General features: G+C 31.3%; 1 protein-coding gene across 3 annotated transcripts in view; it reads left to right on the top strand.

Annotated features, from left to right (window-relative positions):
* The window catches only part of SPR (G protein-coupled sex peptide receptor), a 1,401,361-nt gene that overhangs the window by 174,206 nt on the left and 1,201,683 nt on the right, over positions 1–25,472 (top strand). For all 3 annotated transcript variants that reach the window (XM_075356175.1, XM_075356174.1, XM_075356177.1), the window contains exon 2: positions 9,826–9,919. The gene's annotated coding sequence lies outside the window, so the exon portion shown is untranslated. The remainder of the gene's footprint in view (positions 1–9,825; positions 9,920–25,472) is intronic.

Below are 25,472 nucleotides of genomic sequence, written 5' to 3' on the forward strand. Positions count from 1 at the left end.
AAACACATTTTTTTATTTTCCAACAAGTACTGGCTAAAAATATATATTTTAGAAATTTTCCAATTAAAAAGAATAGTTTTCTTAAATAAGACTTGATTTTATTTTGAAAAAAACTGTTATTTATATAATGTAGATACATCACCTGAACGTAAGTAAGTTGTTTCGATATTGCGATCGATTCAGGGAGGTGTTTTCTATGTGAATTTATTACACATATAAATATGATAAGTGGTTATAAAACATTTTTCTTGGCTACTACTCTAAATTAAGTTCCGAAGAAAAGTGGAACTTTTCCAGTTTATATATTGAACTCTACTTGAGGACAAATTGAGATTTAAGTATTTTATTTTCGAGACAATAGCTTACGAAATTGAATCGAATTACACTTTTCTACTCGAATAGGAAAAAAAAACAGAAATTTTGAATAAAAATAACTGCCGTATTTTTATTCGCTGAATATGAAATTCTTTTCAAACGTAAATGAAAGTAAAATATTTAGTTACGCTGGGTTTTTCTTACAAGGACACAAAAATATTGTTTTCTGTAAAGAAAGTTACTTTTTCAAATACTATATTTTTCTGTTATAAAAGTTATTTACGTAAATAATCAATTTGTTAGAACGGTGAAGTTTTTAGGTTCAGTAAACAAAAAAAAATTGTGCGATATTTGAATGGTTATCCATTTACCAACATTATTATCTAGAAATTCATTAAAAAAGAAAACAATGATATCCATTAATCGGTCCGAAATAATTACTACTGAATTTTGTATTATACTAATTGATTTAATTTATTGTTAAAAAAAAAAATCATCATATCTGATTTTATTACCACTAAATCATATAATGATCAGAACATTACTTAATTAATTAATAAAAGATAAATTATTAAATTTTATTTAAATTAATAAAAATATAAATAATATTTATTAATGTAATGATTTAATTTAATTTATTCCTGAACTGTTTGTTTAAAAGAGAATTTGTGGTAAATGTAATTTAAAAAAAAGACAGTTGAACTACGTAAGCTTTTTTTTGTACGAGTATTAAAACGAAATAATCTATGTTATCTTAACAGTAAAAATTATACTTTTGTGTATATGTTGATGTATTTGGGAAGAAGTCAATTTTTGTTAAAGTTTCCTTTTTGGTGTGAAAGCGGATCTTTATGTTGTGTTTTGCACGTGGGAATAAGACAATTGATGGGTTGTCCTCTATGGAATGAAAGGGTTCCAGTGAGATGAAGATATCCATAGATGTTTAGAAACATAACTAAGTGGTACATTATATATGAACTACATACGTGAGTTTCCTTATTTGATCTCAAATTAACGGATGTTCTTTAAATTTACATTGAAGTAATCTATTATTAAAATAATAAAAAATAAAAATACTAATATTTCTGTAAAGCATACAATATTTTGATAATATCTTATCTCATTCATCTCAATGAATATCTCATTCATATATAATGTCGCTATGACTGCAAATTCGAACTTTGAAAATTAACTTGCGCCATGAAGATTCACGATTGATATATAAATTTAATAAAATAATTATCCGATATTATTAAATTTAAAATAAGTCTTATTTTTTTTTCACTTCACCGATATCCGCAGTGGAGTGGTACCGTCTCGGTCTTTCATCCGGAGGTCTCGCGATCGAATCCCGGTCAGGCATGTCATTTTTCATACGCTACAAATTTAAATTTTCATATTCCCTCATACAAGCTTCTTTGTAATCTTCTGTCTGAATTAATTCATTAGTAAAAAATAAATAAATAATAACCTGCCTCTTAGCGCCTAACATAGGCGTGTTGAAGGAGAAATAAAAACCAAATTTTTGGATTTTACTTCGTTTGAATGATATGATGACACAGGAATTCCATATTTCATTTATTAGCTAAGAATGAGATATTTATGTATATAAAATAAAATCTTATAACTGCTACTCATGCATGTTTATAATACTGGAATCAAAAAAAAAAAAAATTCAAATTAATCACTATTTTCTATTCTCATACAAAAGTTATTTAAGATTTCTTTCCTTCTTAAAAAAATTTATTTAGTTTTGAAGATTATGTAATCATTAGACAACTGAAATTTAAAAAGAAATATACCTTATACGAATATTTGAAGCGAAATGATTTATTCAGGGTAGCAGTTCATTAGCGAAACTTATGTTACAATCAGAGGAGTGATATTAATGAGGTGATCTATATTTGTCTCTAATTATTGCTTTCATAGTTTACAAATTAATTTTACGCTGTCTTAATCATTATTAGATTATTAATTACTGTATTATATTCACGAACAACAAAATAACAGTTATAGAATGGCACAATTAACCATCATGAGTGCAATCACTGTAATAAGTTGTAAAAATAACTTATTAAGTAAAATAATTATAAATATGAACTGCAAAGTAATATGAACGTTTTCTGTGTTAATGAATAAATATAGCCTATCTTTCTTCCTATTTAGCCTCCGGTAACTACCGTTTAGATAATACTTCAGAGGATAAATGAGTATGATATGTATGAGTGTAAATGAAGTGTAGTCTTGTAAACTCTCAGTTCGACCATTCCTGAGATGTGTGGTTAATTGAAACCCAACCACCAAAGAACACAGGTATCCACGATCTAGTATTCAAATAATAAATATAGCCTAAATTCTAGTAAAGACCAATATATATGTATATACAGATTGACTCAGGAGGAAAGGGAAATAATTTGGGAAGTGATTCTAGAACTTCAAATAGGGAAAAACGTCATCATAAACATTTGTTCGAAAACTCTTTGTTACCGAGCTATGGTTAGCGAAATATTTCTCCCGGATTTCAGCTTCCCCAGTGAAATGAGGTCATACAAAAATCTTTAAGATTTTCATAAGGGATAAAGTTGATGGTTTATTATGTTTTTTGATTTTAAAATCGATTAAATCAGGTCCTAGAACTGTATCTCCCATAGTTTTCATGATATTCAACTTAAAACAGAAAAATTCGGTATCGAAAAACACGTTTTTTTTAGATTTCAAGTACAATAACTTTATTAAATGACTAATAAATGCGTAATTATATTTTATTGTCGCTTATAAAATTACAATTTATAATTGTAAGCATAGAGATCACGTGAAAGGGATTTTATTTTAAATATAAGAACTCCGTATACAATTCACCCTGGTGATAAATGTTAAAGCTTTTAAAAATGTATCTTATTTCAAAAGAATATATACATAACTTATCAGATTCCTGAAAGATAATTTAAACAGATCTGTCTGGAAGTGAGTGAACGAAAAAAAAAAATTCTTAAACGTACTCTTGACATGTTAAATAATCCAGTACTGACAAATAAATAAACGAGTGGGGCTAGGGATTTCGACACATTTAATTGTAAAATTATGTATAAACCAGATTAAGTGAAATGAACGAAATTAATCACATAAACTTATTCAAAGGTTAAAATTTATTAAACCAGTACATTATTTCTCAAATTTTGAAGATCACATTACTTAACTGGCCACCGCCCTTTCCAGTGCATTCTGTGATACGGTCGCGTACACTATACATCACTCTTTGCAACATGCACCCTCCAATGACAGATTTCCTGTTCAATGTTGTTTTTCAACTGCGTTAATGTTGTAGGCTTCTTGTTAAAAACCCTTGACTTCGGGAATCACCACAAGGAGAATACAGGTAATACTACAAGGAGAATACTATTAAATCCGGGAACCGTGCCGGCCAGGTGATATCATTATTGCGAGAAATCAATCGACCTGAAAACATGTTTTTTAAAATATCTATCGCTATTCGAGAAGTAAGATTTGTAACATCTTCTTGTTGAAACCATAAGTCACGGTACTGCATTCCTAACAGCTGTAATTTGGCAAATAAGAAATCGTTGAGCATATCAACATAACGTAAAGACGTATCAGTTACAGTTGCGCCATTTTCTTCAAAGAAGAAAGGACCAAGTATACCGAATGTAGACACACCACACCTCACAGTCATCTTTTCACTGTACAACGGTACGTGGTGGGTTATTCTAGGTTGCTGTTCAGCCTACAAACGACAATTTGTTTATTCATTTGCCCGGATAAATGAGAATTTGCTTCGAATCCGACATAATCAAATTGTCCAACAAATCAGGATTTGCATACAGTACCTGGTGAAATGAGTTGCAAAACTTCAATATCGATAATAAATCACTCGGTTTCAGTTATTGCACAATCTGTATTTTATAAGGATAAAATCCTAAGTTTTTGTGCAATATTCTACGCACGCCTTCTTCTGTCTAACAATTTCAATGATTTTGCATGCCGTCTTACTAAACGCTATGAGTTAATGCTTGCCTGATTCGCTCTATGTTTTCCGGAGTTTTCACTGTTCCTTTATAAACACTTAAAACGCTGCCAGTCATTTGAAATTTACGATACCAATCTAAGATAACATTGCGTGTAGACACTTTACCTAAAGGAAGTCTGTTCAACTTACGTTGAAAGCTTTGTTGCACGGAAATAATCGACTTACTTTCAATGTATGCCGTTACGGCATAAACATGTTCTACGGGCCAAGTACTCACGGCTACTGAAACTCTAATTACCACACCCTACAATAGAACGAACTGTTTTTCCTCATTCCATTCCTTCGGCACATGACAGCTCTCTTTTTTCGTCAGACCCCCATTATTAGTTCTTGTATTTCCAGATTGATGCAGTTTTTTATTTATTTTTTTATTATTTCACTTGCTGTTTTCTAATACGTCAATGATAATAATTAATATCAAAAAATTCTGTAGTGGTATTTTTAGTGAAACGTAGATGTTAGTACATGTGGATAGTAACAGAAAAAGGACTAGAAGCTTTTCACTTTTAATAGATGTATGCAAATAAAATAATTTTATATTAATGTTTTGCGATCTTTTATTTAATAATATACAAATTAAAATTAATTTTCTGTACTGATGTAAATGTGAAACAGAAAATCTATTATCAAAATAGAAATTGTAAAAGAGGAAATTATAAAAAAGTAACTAAATTAAAACAAAAAACAAAAATAAGAAAGTAAAAAAAAAAATTATATACTCGTATACATATAAACATAAGAAAATTGGGAAACTGCTGGATACGTATAAAATGGTAAATATTATTGATTAAAATAATATTATAACCAATTTCTTTGACTATAATCTAAAAAATGTGGGATGCAGTTATTGATAGTTGCTATTTCTGACAGTGATAATGTTTCTTTTCTCTAGTCAATCACTGTGATGGTAACTAACTGTGGAAAAAAACAGATATCTCATTTAAGACTGAATATCAACTGTTAGTGGGCTTGAAATGCTGACATGTATATTCGGTTTGCTGAAGAAGGCCTTGGAAAACATTTCAATCCTTACTTGTTTACTAAACCTGGTATGATAAGCTTGTTATACTTGTAAAGGCTATGCTATTTTCTGTGTAACTGGTGTCTTATATCTGATTTCTTGGTTGTGGAACTTAATTGAAGAGAGAAATCATAGAAGAAATACTAAAAAATAAAAAATAAGGTTGGGAGAAATAAATAGATAGGCCTTGTTACAAACCACAATAGTATGTCCTGTAAGTGTTTCCGTATTCTCCACAGTTCGACAGTGAGGGTAAGTATTTCTTTCAGTGTTTCTTCACAGTCATACTGTGCTTGTTACTTTGTCTGTATGAATGTGTGTGTGTGTGTGTATGTGTGTGTTATATTAGTTTTTTAAAAACTTCTTGTTTTTAACAAGACACTGACCAACACTAGACCAACCCGGTGGGTTGAGGGCGTAACTTATCCATAGCTAGAAGAGAGAAATCGTGTTCAATGTTTTTAACTTCATGACAGATGAGGCACAAGGTGGACCGATTGTTCTTAAACAAGTTCAGAAACGTGTCACCCAAGCTACGGGAATTTTACTGAATAGTATCAAAAAATGTTAAACGAAAGGAAAACATTATATATATATATATATAGAAAATGATAATGTTTATATATATATATATAGTAGTATGGTAATACATAAAAAACAGGTTTCATAAACTTGCTGTAGCGTATGTTAACCCACCGGGTTGGTCTAGTGGTTAACGCGTCTTCCCAAATCACCGGATTTGGAAGTCGAGAGTTCCAGCGTTCAAATCCTAGTAAAGCCAGTTATTTTTACACGGATTTGAATACTAGATCGTGGATACCGGTGTTGTTTGGTGGTTGGGTTTCAATTAACCACACATCTCAGGAATGGTCGAACTGAGAATGTACAAGACTATACTTCATTTACACTCATACATATCATCCTCATTCATCCTCTGAAGAATTATCTAAACGGTAGTTACCGGAGGCTAAACAGGAAAAAGAAAAAGAAAGCGTATGTAACTGTTGAGATTTATTCTAAATTATATATTGATGTGATCTAGGCTTACTTCCTGTTGTATAGCAACTAATTGTTGCTATATAAATTGCTAATTGTTGCTTATGAATAGAATCATTCATAAGTCATACATGACTAGTGCTACACTTATGAATTGTAAACACAAAACGCAATTCTAAGAATTTCATTTACTTATTTTTAATCTTTTCTAATCATTGCGCTATGAACAATTAATTATACGTCATACATCGCTTGTAATTATGTTCTAGACGTGATTATTCTAGAAAACTTTGTTACGGTGTGTATTCTACTTAATGAAGTGAAAAGCTGTTAGTGATGTATTTTTACTAGTTGTGTTGTGTTGATTTAAGGGTTTGTCATAAATTCAGTCATGTAAATTTTCATGTTTCAATACAGTTATCTTTTTTAAGTTATACAGTTATCTTTTTGTCCAAGTTAGGAGGAAAATTAAAAGTTGCAGTATAGTTCTTAGTCAGGTGAGGAAAATTATGTCCAATGTTTACAATTTATTTACGCAAAACTGCCAGAATCGGAATAGTGAAGAAAACTGAAGTGCTGAACACGGTTGTTCAAGCGACTAAAGTATCAAAACGAAGTTCAAAAGAATTATAAAAAAACGGAAATCAAATGAAACTGAGAAGCCATCCGTGTTCGTTTCACCGAGAAAACGTGTAAATCGCCCCAGTGCTTTGTGCACTTTAAATTCGTTTGGCACGGATGCTTTGAAGTGTTTAATAAATATATTTTATATCAATGAAAAATACGTTACAACTGTGAAGAGAATTATGCAAAAAGCCCGCGAAGGTGAAATTAATCTCAAAGGCAGTAAAAGATCTTTAAGAAGAATACTACATAAAATGGGATTTAGATGAGAAAAAACAGAAGGCAACCGGAAAGTACTGATAGAGCGGCATGACATTAAAATACAAAGAATGAAATTTGTACGAAAAATTTCCCTTTTTTTGCTGAGAAGGAAGATCGATTGTTATAGGATGCGGCGCATTTTCATTAAATCATGTCAGTTCATCTATAATTGCTAGTTTGCACGTACAAATAATAATTTAATGTTCTTAAGATTTTACCGTAATAATAGTAAAAATAAATATAAAAATTAAAAAAACACGACTGCCAAAAAATAAATAAATTGACAATAAATCAAACTAAAAAAAAAAAAACACAACAACAAAACACGGTACGGGAAAAAGGACTAAACATCGTTATGTAGTTATTTGTAATTAAATAAAATAATGGATGACGTTTCAACTTTCAGAAAGTTTTAATTTCTTTAAACAAACTTTTCCTGTTGTAGAAATAACAGGAATTGATGGTTGTCTAATGATTAAGTTCTCACCAGGTCTTACATCGATAAGAAAATTTTGTCCTTCAACGAAGATATTTAAATTCAGTCGGGGGGCTCTAAATAGTAGGAGGAATACCATCTACGTACTGAGTGTCGGACTCGCTAACAGGTTCCGCAAGATTTTATTAAGAGTGCGTATGTGTGCCTGCGCCCTATCGACTAAATCTCCTCTCTGACCGACCCACCACTCCTGGGGGTCGAACCGGCAGTTAAGCATCGCGCGACCCCGGGAGGTGCCATCGGGCTCAGGGGATTCAGAGTCTCCGTGCTTCATCACAGTCGCCGATCCACGCAAGCGCAGACCAACGACGGCTTCGCAGGGAGCTGTCCTTCTCCCCCTCACCCACCGATTATGTTCTTCTGCCTCGATCAGATGACTGCGCATTGCTTTACTCAACTTCCACGACGGTCGGGCTTCGTTAACTGTCCAAGAGCTTGTCTTCACCCCATTCACGGTAATCTATGTCCTTGCTTTTCACTATCTGCAGAATATATTTGTCGACAGCTTCCCATTCTTCTACCCAGTGAGTATGTAACTGACGATCTCTCCTGGGTTTAACCTGTGAAGTCCTAGTTCTTCTTTGATCTGAATCCATCTCAGGCAGGTAAAGGTGTACTTAGGAGAATCCCGAACCGGTGATATGTACCAAATTTACCATGTCCGGTCAAGTAAAAGCACTTGGCCGTAAGGCTTTATACTATGTATTGGCCTTTTTGTCAAAATATCTTTAGTTGGGGTTTCCCACTCGACCTGCCATTCGGTGACGAGTATATGCTTCTGCTTTTGCCATATCTGAATAGTAGTTGTCCTATATTAAAGAGCTCTGAATAGAAATTATTCTATATAAAAACTGTTAATTATTCTATACGTGACTGTTAATCGTTTTATTAATCAAAGCATACATAAACCTACATAATTACTCATGGAATTGCGTATGCTACTAAATAAAAACTTCTCGTTTAAATTTGATTAAAATATATTTCTGTTTCTTTTAAAAATAGTTTCTCTCCTTTTTTTAAACGTTAAAATTCTTTAGTGCAGCGGTTTTAGAGCTTTCTTTAACAAGTACCCACTTTAGCTACCCTTTGTTATTGCGGACCTTCACAAAAGTTAACTCCTCTCCCTTAACCCCAAACCATTTCCTTTTCCTTTACGTACAATTCTATGTCAGTAGCATTCATCTGTTTTTTTTTTTTTCAATTATAATAATATTTTATAAACGTATGAAGAAGACATTCTAAATTCAATTTTTTTTTGCTGTGTATGGACAAACAAAAGCAAACAAAATAATATGAAGTTATAGACCATTATTTATAGGATAAGGTTTTTAATTGTTACAATTGATTTTATTTTAGTGTCTTTTTGAAGGGAGGAATAGTTAATAAAAAATATCATATTTTGCTTTTATTAAATGCTAAATGTAAAAAAAACTTTTTTAAACATCCACTATGTTAAGTAGCCATTAAGTTAAAATATCCGAATTTTCTAGACTATTTTTCGTGAAAATTAACATACGCGTATATTTGCTTTGGCTGCTTGGGAAGGGTTAATTAGAGAGATTTTAAGCCCTAAATCGCATTAAATATTTATTTAAATCCGCTCATCATTAAAGATTTAAGGAAAGGAGAAATAAAAAAATCCATTCACTCTTTTTACAATATGCGTACTTTTAAATACTAAAATGTATTAAGCAATACAAAACGCTATTATTGTTAAAACTCGTTTTTTAAATGGTTCCGTTAGGAAATTTATTATATTAATTCAAACAATTAACATTTTTAATATCTTTTTATATTCAGTTTGTATGTTTTTTTAACATTTTTTGTTAAAAATACTTTTCAGAACATTAACTGTGTTATTTAGTACAAGCGAGGCAAGAAACTATTGTTGAAACAAAATTTCCAAGCGACCTTGAAAGTGAATTGTTAATCATTTTTAATATTTTTGAAAATGTCTTGTTTGCTCTTTGTACGTTGCTGATTAGTTGTAATGAAGCAGATGTAATATTTAGTGATAATTTTTGTTTATTAATTATTAAAATTCATTGTTTTTCTGTTTATTTACAGCACAAATGTGTTGAGAGTACCACCTTGATTGTTTACTGTTACTGATTGAATCTAAAATTTTATATGGAGCAGAAAACTATTGATACCGTAAAGTGTAAGTACATTCAAATACAATAGTTACTGAAAAATAGCTACTTCTTCATTAGATAATAATTTATTAGTTAACAGACCACACTTACACGGATCAGCCACTATGGAATTTAATTACGAGAAATTCAAACAATAACTGAAACATCTTCAGTCTGAATACAAAATCCAGAGAAGTATTGTTTATCTAACATTCTCACTTCTGTTTCTAGATGAGGTGAGATGTTATAGCTGGTTAAAATTATTTAATGAGACTGTACAATACTTTTCGTTACTAAACTCTAAATCTAGCAGACATTAATAAAAGAAGCTGCAATACTACAGTAATACCATTTTTTAGTTATGTGTAACCGGATTATAGATTATTTTAAATTAGATATTTTGTTAGGTTTTCATTTTCGTGTAAAGTGTAGGTTATTTTTCCATCAATTTTTTTTTGTGAAGACGGAATTTTGAAGCCTTACGTTCCCTGTGAGTTGATTCATTTTATTAATTATAGAATCTTTGTTTACAGCACTTAGCCTAACAATTGCTTAGTTAAAACAAAAACTTTTTCAAGGTAAATCGGTTATATGTATTGGTATTTGTATCATGCAGTTAAAGCGATTATTTCTTTTACGACAGCCAAGTTTTAGTTTTCGTTACACAGGAACATATTTTAGAATTTAGTAATTTTTTGATTTTGATAGATAATTTTTTTAATCTTAAGTAATTTTATAGATACTTAAAAACTAGTTTGTAGTACTTAGGTGGTGATTCATCACGAATAGTAATGAATACGAATACTATTTGTTAGAATATTTTAAACTAATTTTTGCAACAAAACGGTTTTATTACAACTTAATTTATTTATTTGTACTCAATGCTAACATTATATTTCAATATGTAAACTCAAAGTTAAACTTATTCTTGACTTTTAATTACCTCATAAAACAAAGGGAAATCATCCACCGTGAAAAGTTTATTCAGTAATTTCTGATATGTACAGAAAGTTATTTTACCACATAAAATAAGTTTTACTCAGAAAATATATATTCATATTCAAGTACAAATATTCAAAAGTTCAGCAGCTTTACCGAGAGACAATATAATAAAACATGTTTTACATAGAATAATGTAGTTATTTGCAAAAAAAAAGGTATATCTTATCAAATACGGTTTTCAGACTTCGAGTATTAAGTTCTTTGTCCTTTATTTTATTATTCTCACTGATATAATTAAGGTCACATATAAATCCGTTAGTTAGTTAATATTTTGATTATAGACACTAATTATTTTTTGTAGAATATCAAGGAAAACTAAGTTTTATTAGCGTTTATGTTTTATTACTATTAATATTTTATACACATTTTATTTTATGGAATTCCGCTCGAGAACGTTTTTCATGCCTCCAATATGGAGTAAAATAATAATGGTTTTTGTGAATAATTTGATAAGTAAAAAATTGTGAAAAAACATCTTTTAAATATCACTCTTCCTTTTATGGAATTAAATACACCATTTTTCATCTTCGGATTATTGTTATTTTGATCTCAATTGCTGTTTATAGAAAAACCAAAAAAAAACATTCACTAAAACCAAAACCATTAATATAATAACTTTAATAATTTTTAATTAAAATTCACATAAAATACGTAATTACTTTGAAATTGCGTATGCAACTACATAAAAACTTTTCATGATAACTTTATTAAAATATATGTCTGTTTCTTTTAAAAATTAGTTTCTCTCTTTTGTAAATATTAAAATTCTTTAGTGCAGCAGTTTTTATTTTATATATATATATATATATATATATATATATTTTTTATGTATATTATATTTCATGGAATCCCGACCGTGTTTTTATGTTTTTTGTTGTTTTTTTTTCAATAAGAAAATGAATTTTAGATGTTTTAAATTATTTATCATTCCTCCTCCAGACCCATCTGTAATTACATTTTATAAAAGAACAGGATTGAATGAATGATTCTAAATAATTACTAAAATAAAAGAATTGATCAAGAATTTTTTATAAAAAAAATACAAGTCTAGATGTTGATTTCGATTGCTAAGTAATTTTCAATAGCTTTTATTTTATTCAGCAGGATTTATGGGTAACTAACTTTCAGAACATATTTTAACGATGAAAATAAAGGACAAAGTTTATATTAACATAGATTTGTATAAGATTTATTAGCGTGTATCGGTTGGCGAAAGATTTCGTCCTGATTTCTGCGACTTAAAAATATACTGCATTAAAATTAAGCCAGAATGCAGTTCGTGGGATTCAAATGAAGGACTAAATTTAATGTTTTCTATGAAATCAGAAAAATTGAAAAATGTATCCCAAAACTGTATTTTTAATAGTTTTCGAGAAATTTGGGGAAAAAGAAAAAAAAATGGGGTCGAATGACCACTATTTTATGTTTGGCACAAAATAGCTTTTTTAAATAACTAAAAAATGCAAAAATGTTCTAAAACAAAACTTGTAGAGAAATTGATTTTGATTAAAATAGCTTGAATAAATTTCACAGAAACTAAAATATAAACTTAAGAATTTTGAAGTTTATTAAAAACAGAACTTATCAAAATATGGTAGACTTTAAACAGGTATTAAAATAAGCAAATTTTCAATATTAAAAAAAGAAGAATTAAATGTTTTAGAAAAATGAGAAATACAAACACGAAAATCAGCTTACAAACAATTAAATAAACCGCTGGAAATATCTATTGAATACAGCAGTTTCAGTCTACCTTAATTTTATTAAGGAAAAATCTTTCACCAGGAGACACTTGCTAACGAAATCCGAATCTAGTTTACTTTAACTATCTTCTTAATTCCAGTAGAACAGGTAATGAAAGTTTGTTATAAACTTTGTAAATCATACTGTATAAAGAAATTAAGAAATAAATTAGAATAGATACTAAGGGCAAAGAAACAAAAATTATTGTGAATGATTAGAAACAATAAATTAATTAATACAAAAAATCTATCTATCTATATTCTCGTGTATATATATATATATATATATATATATATATATATATAAAACAAAGTGTACTGGCTAACTGAAGGTCTCATCAGACACAACTCAAACTACTTAACCTAAGCAAGTGAACTATAAGATGATGCAAAGGGGGGAAATGTTTTTAATGAAAATTCTACATTAGAAACCAAAGGCTTATAACTTTCCGTTATGATTTTTACAACTTAATTATGACTTGTTATAATTACTACAGTCATAATAATTGGTATTTAGATAGACTCTTCTTTAAAAATAAATTGAAAAGTGTTTTTCATTTTTAGAAATCCAATTTCGGGGGCGATAAGGATTTTTCATGAAACTATTTCAAACTGAAGGTGTTCTCGTGAAAATTGGTACTTTTCTCTTGAAAAAAATTCATAGTTTCACCATATTTCAAAAATCCAATTTATGGTGCCAAGAAGGTGGACCACAATTTTGTATAAAATATTTTAAATTTCAACATTATGTTATGATTAATGATTGTATTACAGTAGAAAATTGTGGTAGAATTTTTAAAAAAATGTTGTATTCTTTTGAAAACTTATTTTGATATTTACAAATCTAAAATTCAAGCGAGCATAGCCGCAGTTCTATAATATATTTGCGGCAATATTTGGCATCATCTGAGTACCGGTCGGTACTACCACTTATTTATAAGAAAAATAAGCATTATTTTCACAAAAAATAACTGTAACGTGAAACAGTATATGATTATATTTCTTATTTACTTTTATTTTGCAAAGGAAACAAAGGTATTAAGGTAGGACATATATTACGAATTTGACAGTGGAAACGTATTACCAAATTGAAGTTCGGAGTTGTATATAATAAATATACGTATACTGAGCAAATTAATGTATTATTGATGGGGTTACAATCATATAAAATTATAGTTTTTGTACTCATAATGTTTTAGATTATAAATTATTACTTATAAACGTAAATAAAATATTTATTTTTCTATTTGATTATACCTAGAATGAATAAATACTCAATTAACGGATATTACACTTAAATCTGTTGCTATCATGTCAGTGTTAATCTATCAGAAATTGATATAGTTACCTAACACTCAAACTGATAATTCTGTACATAAGTGGAAATAATTTAGGTTGGTATTCATTAACTAATACAGCAGTGGTTCTATTCAAAATAATACAACTTCATCTAGATTCCGTTCCAGTTGTTTTCACATTTCAGTTTAAATGCACAATGTTTCAATATATTGATAATGTCTATTGAAAAAAAAATTAAATTTAAAATTTGTTGTTTGAATGAAGTTCCAATAGAAATTATAAACAGTTTTAAAAAAAAGATCAAAAGATCAGGAACTAAAATTTCTGTATTATAACGAGAAACGATTTTCATACTTATATGATGTTTCCAAGTCAGTATTTTATCAAATTTTAATTCAAGGAACAGTCTAAATTATATTAAATAAGAAAACAACTAAAATAGCACATTTCTAATTTGTTAGTTAAATTCAACTAATAAATATCGATATAAACTAACACAATGCATCCTGGAAAATTAATGCCCAATTTGGGCATATGGGTGACCGGCCCTTTACGTTTTGACACCTGAGGAAGCCAAAAACATAAAAATCGGATGGAAATGTTCACATGTGTGTGTGTGTGTGTGTGTGTGATCGTTGTTTCGCACCTAATACCTCCAGAACTACTGGACTGATTTTGACCAAACATGGGAAGATTGCTTCTGTATATATTGCTGCCATTAAATTTTCAACTTAAGAGGTCAGGGGGTGAAGCTGCAAACAGTAAAAAAATAATTTCCAAAAAATTTTTTTGGAAAATCGCATCTCACCCCAAAAAACGCTCTAAATAAACTGGTGGCTAAGTGGGTATAGTGCGTCTTAGCAACCCCTCTCACCACAAGGAGCGCTAGTGTAGCACTGACGTACAGTTGCTGTTGTCGTCGTCCCCCCTCACTCTTTTTCTCTTTACCCTCCGGAACCACCGTAAGATATTACTTCAGAAGATGAAAAGGATAGTATGTATGAATGTAAATTATGTGTAGTCTAGTACAGTATCAGGTTGACCATTCCTAAGATCTGTGGTTAATTGAAACCCAGCCACCAAAGAACACCTATATCTACAATCTGATATTCAAATCCGAAAAAAACCTTTACTAGGATTTAAACGTTGAAACTTTCGACTTCAAAATCAGCTGATTTGAGAATTAGGTTGGTCTAGTGGTGAACACCACTAGACCAACCCGATGGGTTTATTGTAGCTGTCTTTTCTTTTTCCTGTTTAGCCTCCGGTAATTACCGTTCAAATATTACTTCAGAGGATAAGTGAAGATGATATGTATGAGTGTAAACGAGGTGTAGTCTTGTGCTGTCTTAGGTCGACCATTCCTGAGATGTGTGGTTAATTGAAACCCAACCACTAAAGAACACCGGTATCCACGATCTTATATTTAGTATTGCTGTAGCTGTCTGCTATGTTATAACGACACAATTGATAACGGTAGAATTAAATAAATAAATGAATAGTATTTAAAGTGTAAAGAATTATTAAAGTGGCCGCTAGTACCGCCACACCCGCGCAAATGAAATACGGTATGCGCGCGTTCTTTGGTTAGAATTGTTGAATTAAATAAACAAAAAAATATTATATTTAAATAAAATTATAATTATTTAATAAGTTGTTCGTGTAAGCCTGCATCAGATAAAACCCGCGTGACGGGAGAGTTTTACAACTTTTTTGTCAGCTTTTTTAAAACAGAATTAATTTTTCTCTTTCAATGACGAAACTCGGAAACAAAAAAAGTTGATAACAGAACTCTAAATACTGAAGTAATAATAAATTTACCATATGAATTACTCAAAATTATATGTCTTTATTAAAACAGAAATAAATTTACTATTATTTAAAAAGTTAAATGAAATGTTTGAAATGTAAAATTGTAAAATTTGAAATTTAAAATGTAAAATACCAACTGATATTTTTAAGAATATTAAAATATTAATAAATTTTGTTAATGGATGCTCGGGTCAGCTCTCTTTTGGAGAACAGGTTTTATTCATTCAGAGAGAATGAAAAGATACAGCTGATTAGTTCCAGTCAGTCAGAAGCTTACTTTTAATGGATTTTAAATAATTTCACCAAAAGTATTTAAAATTAACAGTAAAAAAAACCATTAATTGATGTAAGTCAACTTTAGTGATTTAAGTTGGATATTTGAGTAAACCTGTTTTAATAACCATTTATACTACGAGTCATTTAATGACCCAACTGCAAACAGCAGTATTGTTGCAAATATGTAGATTTGTATAAACAAATAGACTTTATTAAACAATTTACCTAATTTCTTAGACAATTTAAAGCAAGCAGTTTTCTTTTTAAAAACATTATGTTCAATATAAAGAATAGAACGCTGTTGATTGTTGGACGATGAGTCATTTTGTAAATAACAATTTAAATTTCGTTGTGTCTACATTTACTCAGGCTTTGCCAGAATGATTATACAGTTAAAAAAAAATGACGTTATATGTGTCGCCTTGAAGAGATGATAGATGACTTTTAGATATTATGTACCATAATTTATTTTCTAATATCTCTGTGTTTTCGTTTGCAATTAATACGTAGCCCATCATCGATAAATCTAAGGCTTAATAACTTCTTAAAAATACGTATATTAAACTACGCAATTCTTTTTCATTAATTTTTTAACTTTTTTTGGCAGAAACATACATTTTTTGAATTATTTTTCATCTCACTTGAATTTAAACCGATATTAAAGGAACTGAAAAAAAAACAAAGATATATTCCTTATTAACATTCTAATAACTAACGTCTTTATTGTAATTATACTTATTTAAGCTTTTTTAAGGGACGGTTGTATAGTTATCCGTCCTTTTTCCAAATAGATATTTCCTTGAGGAATTAATTTTTTTAATGTTAAAAAAAAGGTTATATTCGGTTTGATAAGCTGAATAAGAGAATGTGAACAGTGAATGAATGTAATTATTATTTGACAAAGTAAAGGAGTAGCCTAATTAAAAAAAAAGATTATTTAAATTAATTCGCAGAGGATGGAAGAAGAACTGGAATAGGGCACTGGGCCATCACAAATTATTAAAAGCCCCTTATATGTCCAAAAAGATACCTAAGATTGAGTACGCCTTAGGCTCGAAGAAAATTATGAGATTTTAAATAAACCATACGACAGGAAGAAACAGTGTTTATAACCTTAAGTTATAAGTTAAGGGGTACCATCCGTACCCCTTTTTCTTTTTCCTGTTTAGCCTCCGGTAACTACCGTTTAGATAATTCTTCAGAGGATGAATGAGGATGATATGTATCAGTGTAAATGAAGTGTAGTCTTGTGCATTCTCAGTTCGACCAATCCTGAGATGTGTGGTTAATTGAAACCCAACCACCAAAGAACACCGGTATCCACGATCTAGTATTTAAATCCGTGTAAAAATAACTGGCTTTACTGGGACTTGAACGCTAGAACTCTCGACTTCCAAATCAGCTGATTTGGGAAGACGCGTTAACCACTAGACCAACCCGGTGGGTCACCATCCGTACCCCTTCTTTTTTTTTAACCTTGTTAAACACCCCCAACATCCCCGGCCTCCGCCGTTAGGCTATGCGCAGGAATGTCGGAGTGTCGTGGCAGTCGACTGCTCCTCTGTCTTGCCTTTTCTGTAGCGTCCCATCGGGGTCCTTTCAGCTTCATCAAGATGCAGTTCAAGATTGATTCAATCGAAACCCGGGGTTTTATTCCTACTAGAACTGCAAACTACCTGACGTACCTCTGTCTTTGTAATTTCCACAGATAAAACTTCAAAGAGAAAAGCAGCAACTTGTCGGACTCGCACATGATAGGTGGTTTCATTAGTCACAACATCATTTGGCAACAGATCATTTAATAGTATATTTAAAATCTCAGCTTTAATAGAAACAACACTCTGGGAGCCGACAAAAGAATCTTTTTCTTACGCCTATGCCGTAGGGCTCCATGCACAACACCCCCAAAGATCGTTATTTCCTTGCCCTCTAACAAATGAACGCCAAGAATCCCGTTTTGATGTCTTGACCAAATGAAAATATCGAGACCTCTGCCTTCGATAGTCAATCTACCAAAACCATTTAGGATCACTCTCTTGCTGAGCAGCTCTCCTGAGAAGGTTCACGGACTGTTTCAACACAGACAATTGTCTAGCTCACGAAGGAGAAATTTTCTCTCGACCAGAATTACGAGTGCAGCTTGTAAAGGCCCATAGCATGTTAAGAAAAAGAAATATTTGGGTATAGAGGTTTCGCAAATGTCAGTAAAAGACAACGTTTGATTCCCTTATTCCGAAAAATACAAAAACGTTATAGGGATTTAAGACAAATATTATAAAATACGAATTTTGGGCTATATTTTTAATTAATATCTTTGTACTGGCAGAAAATAAATTCTTTAAAATAGGTCATAAAAGTTCTGTGTATGGGAAATTGATGGCATTAAATTTTGGAAAAATTAAAAAATCTGATGTGGACACCAAATGACTTCCTTGTACGCCTATTAAATAACATGTATACTTTTTTTTTAAATTAAAAGTACATCAAACTTTATTTTGTTAATCACTTCTGATATTTTTTTCATATTTTTTTTTTATATTCAATTATTTTATTATAATTTTTTTTTCAATCAGAGGTTAATAATTATTGATAAATCAATATACATAAATTAAAAAAAAAAGTTGATAAAAAGAGCTGAAATATTTGAACCAATGTGTCTTTCCCTTATAAGATCCAAATATTTCATTAATTAAAATTTTATCTGGCTATAACTCTGGAACCAATGAAAATAAGCACCACTTGTGATATCTCGTTGAAAAGCTCTCAATGAGGATTTATAACTGCAGTTAATAAATAGTACAAAATCCAAATCTTTCGGATTTTGGGCTTTTCTGCTTTTCTGGACACTTTTGGTCCAGTCGATTGCAATCAAAAGGGGTGGTGCAAAGCTAGATGTTGCGACAGTCCTAAATCCAAAATTTCAACATCCTACGGCTAATCGTTTTTTAGTTGTACTAGCTACATATGTACGTACAGACGTCAGGCCGAAACTAGTCAAAATAGATTTAGGGATGCTCAAAATGGATATTTCCGTTGAAATCTGAAAACCGAAATTTTTCGCGATTATAATACTTCCTTTACTTCGTTCAATGAAGTAAAAAGGATGTCCCATGGGACCAGACTTAAGAATTTAATATATTGTTCACAGTTTCGATTACTTTATCCGTTTTTCAAGTTGTGTCTGTAATTATTAATTTTATATGAGGTAGCTGACGAAAAAATTGGGTTAAATGGGTTCCAAAGTTTTTAATAAAAATTTTTATTTATTTTTTAATTATTATACTTCAAATACAATATAATTTAGATAATAAAAATTCCATTTGGTTAGTCGGGTCAACTGCAACACTATTTTTACATAAAGATTTGATTTATTTCAATGATATTTTTAATGCTGTGTATTTTTTCAGCTAAAACCTTAATTTGATCAAGGTAACAAATCGTTCCCAAATTTTTTACTGTACCTTTTATCGCTTTTCACAGTTGTACTGTAAGTATTGTAAAATTAAATTAAAAACCCTATGACGTGTTTGAAATAAAAAAGTATTTTTTTTTTTTTAAGGGAAAAGCCAAGAAATATATGCAACACTTTGTTTTTACACGTTTATTATGTGCTTGAATTAGAGAAAATTTAATAAATAATAAAAAAAAAAACTTATTTAGTTTTTTGAAGAAAAAGTTTAATGATGAAATAAAAAAAATGTTTAGTAGGTTTAATAGATAGAAGAATAAAAGATATCTCTCGATTTTTTTTTTATTAACTTGTTATTAAGTTTTAAACGGATCGACAAAATAGAGTTTCCTACGTATAGTCCTAACCCTTGAAATCTTATTCCTTATTGTTTAGCTATTTTTAGTAATACGAAGGATTTCATTTAGATAAGTATTAATTTTTCTCTTTCTAAAACACATAGATGCAAGAAAACGTAGATGTTTACCGCTGATAATGAAAATAAATTAAACGAAATCTATAAACAAAAGTTAAACCACCATAAAAAAAAAATTAAAATCATATAAAAACAACATCTCTAAAGAGTTATCATCGTGTGAACTCATCTTCAGACTTAATGCCTTTTTGTGATTTAACTATTATGTTTTACTTTCTTTTTAGTTTTTTTAGTCCTTTAATTTTTTTTGTGTTTTGGTCTTAATTTTATTAAGTTATTAATATCATATTAAACTGTATTACCATTGTAATATGTTTCAGTTTAAAATTAAAATGACATGAGTTTAAAGTTCAAACTAGCAGATAGCGCTGCTTGATAATATTTTTTTTTATTGTTAATTGTTACTGACAATAGTTAACAGTCAAATTATTTTAATAATGCTACAAAAGTGCAGCTTACTTCAGTAATTTGGTGTGTGTTTGTATAAAAATGAGATTCATTGACTAATTACTTGTTTACTTTTCGATCTAAATAGCGCTATTGCTCTAGAAGGGAAAGTATTGTAATCGGTCCAATTTTTACATATGAGGTTTACACCCAGATCTTGACGTTTTGACACCTAAGGAACACAAAAACCCGGATGGAAATTTTCCGGATGTTAATGTTCATATTTACGTGCGTTTGATGTTGGTCTCTAAATCACCTAATACCTTCAGAACTACTGGACCAATTTTGACCAAACGCGGTCAGATTACTTCTATATATGGGGCATTGATGCCATTAAATTTTCAACTTAAAACGTCAAAGATTGTAGACCAAGGTTACCCTCAGTATCTCGAGATTTCGACTAATTAAGGTCATATTTTTCTTAGGGAAATTTGTTATCAATTAAAAAATAACAATATTTGCAAAAAAAATCTTGGTCTGGTTGGGTCTCGAACTCGATCGCCCGGTTCACTCGATACCTGGTGCATTAAGCCTCGTGGCTACACAATTCTGCCTACTGTAGAACCGAAATTTGTTCATCCAAGTTGTGAACTTACATTAATTTAGTTAGTGCCGACCGTCGCTGCTAGTACTTCCACACCTGCGCGAATTAAATACGGTGTGCTCGAGCGATTTAGTTAGACTCATTAAATTATATAAGCGAAAAAATATTATATTTAAATAAAATGATAAATATTTTAAATTAAATTGTGTGGGTAAGCCGTGCATCAGAAAAAACTCTGTTGTCAGCTTCTGCTCTATTAAAAATGATCCGGTTTATCAATACATTTCGTTTTTCGTCTTAAATGTACCTTTGAATAACGATGTTTGTGACGACAAAAAGTAAACAATTCAGTAATGATGATTTTTACGAAATTTTTGTTACCGGTTTTTTAATTATAAAAATGAGTCTTGGTTTGTAAAAGAATCAGATTTAATATTAATTAATTTTTTTAATTGTTTTCAGTTTGCGTCTTTAGTCTGTATTTAATTATCATAAAACCTTATTTAAACACCGCAATGTATTAGGACTTCATTAAAATAACAGTTTCAACAGATTTTGTATAATCTAAAAATTAAATGGTTCATACTCAAAGAGAGAATGATAAAGAGAAGTATTGGGCATAAGATACTATACTAATTCATAAACCTGAAGTTTAAAATAATAGAAAGAGGTTTGTTTAATAATTTCTAGAAAATACTTAATTCTAAGGAAAAAACTCCAAGAGATTACTTTGTGAAATGATGAATAATTTATACAATACACTTCTTGGCATTTGTTTCACTCTGTAACGGTTGGAATTTAATGATGTCCTGTAAAACCTACTTTAAAAATATAAATAATAGTAATTATTTTACATTTCACGTAAATGATTAGTCTTATTATTGAGATCAATTATGTTAAATTTAATTTAAATAATTAAGCAAGACTTGGCAGCTATTTTATTAATTAGCATAAACAATATTTTATTAACAACAAAGATTTATTTAATGTTATAACTTTCAAATAAATAAAAAAATCTTTCTTTATTACAGCGGAAAAAATTAATTCAATATTTTTGCACTTTTTATCCATCCAATAGTCTTAGTAAATAAAATTGTACTGCATTATCACTACAGTTTATTATTATAAAAAATATTATTTCCTATAATTCTCGTATTTTTCTGAAATTTTGTTTGCAATGTTTCTTTCTTTTGTAACATTGTTGAATAAACATCTTTTTTTGTTTTTTATATTTGTAAAACGGCTAAGAGGATTTAAAATAACTGTGGTCTACTTAATTACTATTTCAAAGTATAAAATTACATTATATAATCAACTAATTTTCCTGAGTCCCTACATTCACGATTTTTTCCTGTACTAAATATTTTTTATGTGAGAAAAAACGCGAAAACTGTTTGAGTATTTTTCTCGCTTAGAATACATTTTATTAAAAAAAATTCACGGAAAAAATTATTGATGTATTACAAATATTAAAAAGAAAGATTGTTTTATATATATATGGCTCTTAAGTAAGATTATCAAAAGATAAATTCCAGATCTCTAATATGGGAAATGAAGTTGATCGCTAGCTCGTGGTGCATGCACCCTGCGTAATAATTTAAACGATGTGTACAAGGTTCACCTTTTAACACGCTGACTACATCAAGATGGCTTCAAAGAATCTTCCACAAATCAGCTCTTTTAGGTGCTCTGACACTACTAGCCTTCTTATCCTTTATTGGAATGCAGGAGTGCTTAACAGCACAAAATTTTTAGAATTCAAACGAAACGTTTATCATTTAGACGTGGGTTTATTCTTTACCGTCGAAGCAGGAGCTGCCACTGAAACTGGTGAGTTTTATGAGACAACCGGTTACGCCATTACAGCTGTGAAAAGATCAGGACAAATTGTCTCTGTTGTATTCATTGGAGTTTAAAAAAATGTAAAAACGAAGCTCCGAGTGTTACATGAAATGGAAGATGATGACAAGCTTGAAGCCGTTAAGATCAAGGTGTGGAAAAATGGACAACCCTTTAGTGGTATTGGCCTTTACAACCTTCTATAACGTCTCCTTTTTCGAAGCGGTTGAAGCATCAATTCAGGCTACCAGTATTCTCGTCGGAGATTTTAACAGTCCTACACTAAGAAGAAGCTATCCAACACTCGTCGTGCTTGGGAGGACCCTGGAGGAAATGATTGATAGTAACAAATTAATGGTTTTAGAAACGCCCGCAACTTTCTTGTCAGTTTCGGGTCAAACGTCAAGGCCGGATCTGGTTTTCACCCTGCGTCATATTTCTGGTAAAATGAAAGTTAAACTTCTCGATGACGCCGGCCGATGCGGCCATAGAGACCTTCTCGTCATATCACTTACAGACAAGACACCTTAAAATAACTGGCCGGCGCTGGAATTTCTAGAAGGCTGATTGGGACAAGTTCCGAACGTGCACAAATGCGGTTCTTTCTGAGGCACTGATATCTGACTCCCCTGAAAAGACTATCAACACAATTAATAAAGCCTTACTGGACTGTGCACCACTGTGCGTACCCTGTGGACAGGTTAAAAATTTCAAATTATCCAACCTGAAGAAAAGACGAGACAACAGCCGCTGAAAGAACCACAGCACCCGAGAACCTCAGGTCCCTTAGGAGGCACTAAAATTCCTGAAAGTAATTTTATTGCACAGCTACATTGCATTTGAGGAAGAATGGTACCCAAGATATAGCCAATACCTAATGTAAGTACTATGCGAATGTAAGCCGTGTTTATTGAGATAAAGCCATCACCAGGACACTGACCAAACATCCATTGACCTCCTGCTTGGACAAAAGAACGCAGGAGCTGTCTGCTCCTTCCTTTAATATTACTGAGCTGGAGAGTGCTCTCTTGCAGACAAAAAAAAAAGAAGGAATTGATGGTATTTTCCTCGAGATTTTAATTCACATTCGCGATGACGCTAAGAAAACAGTTCTAGCCGTCATAAATGTGACGGGAAAAGCACGTGCCACAACAATGGAGAAAGGCCGAAATCGTTCTTATACTGGAACCAGGCAAAGAAGTCAATAAGGCGGAGAGTTATCGACCAATATCGCTAACGTGTGCTTTCTGTAAAGTGGCAATGGATGATTGCGAACCATCTAAATCAGTTGGTTGAAGCACGAAAACTCATTGACGATTCTCAGGCGGGATTTCACAAGCACCGCAGCACAATGGACCACGTAACCAATTTTACACAACATATTATGGACGAGGAAAATGTCAACATTGGCAGTACTGGTGGGCCTGACGGCCACTTATGATACCGTCTGGCAGCCCATACTCATACCTTGATGCACCTTGACGTACAGGGAATCTCTGAAACCTGTTTAGGTGGGTAAAGTCGTTCCTGTCCCAAAGACAGATTCAATTACGGTATTCCAACTGCACATCGAGATTTCGCATTCAACGGCAAGAACTACCCCAGGGAGCCGTCTTGATCTATTCTGTATTTAATATCATCATAAAAGATATCTTGTATACGGTAAGAAGCATGCCTAGCGTCCAGTCACTTCTTTATTCAGACTACCTGCTTTTCTGGGGAGCCAGTTGATCCATCTCTTCCGTCGAGCTTTGTTTAAAAGAGGCTCTGATAAAACTAGAACAAGGACGAGCGAAAATGTGATGACAGAGTGAATACATCAAAAACCACCTTTCAGCTTTTCTCTCTGCCAACAAAAATACCACAGATCCACCTCCAGTACAGTGGAATAGCGCTGGAGGAAAGTAATGTCTCGAAATGTTTAGGGGTTCAACTAGACAGAGGTTAGTAGATAAGAAATGCTGGTTGAAGCGCAAATTCAAGGTCATTTGACGCCGCAAGGTGAGGTGTCGCAACCCCCTTCTGCGAGGCTAGATGAGGTAAGCCGAACCCCTCGTGCGAGGCTACAGAAACGTCGTCTTTATTTACGTTTCATATTTTTTTATGATGTTTTTTTATGTTCTATTCATGTTCGTTTATGTTTGCGTTATGTACGTTTATGATCGTTTCATATTCGTTTATATACGTTTTACGTTTGTTTCATGTTTGATTAATGATCGTTTATTTAGCTCGCTGCTATAGCTTCGCACGAGGTGCTTGCCTTCCCTCATCTAGCCTCGCATAGGGGGGTTGCCACAACTCACTTTGCGGCGTCGAATGATCTTGAATTTGCGCTTCAACCGGCATTTCTTATCTACTGACGTTTAATGTGGAAATCCCATGTAGACCACTATGTGCAAAAGGCGATGAAAAGAACTCGCCTACTAAGAATACTGACAGCCACAAGCTGGGGTACAAATCAGGATGTTCTCAAGGCTGCCTACAAGTCGTCAATAAGACCTATGCTAGTATACGGGAGCGAAGTGATGGTCACAGCCAGCGTTAGCACACTAAACAAGCTTGAACTTGTTAAAAATGCGGCCTTAAAGGTAATCACAGGCGTTGCTAAGTCTACCTCTACTGCAGCCACGGAGGCACAGGCCTCCATGACTCAGATTGGGCCCCTACAATCATGCCGAGAAACGATAGGATTGAGATTCTGGAAGCGTTTTAGGTGAGTCTATAAGTGTCAGTG

This window comes from Lycorma delicatula, chromosome 2 (assembly GCF_047948215.1).
Source record: "Lycorma delicatula isolate Av1 chromosome 2, ASM4794821v1, whole genome shotgun sequence".
NCBI classification, from domain to species: Eukaryota; Metazoa; Arthropoda; class Insecta; order Hemiptera; family Fulgoridae; genus Lycorma; species Lycorma delicatula.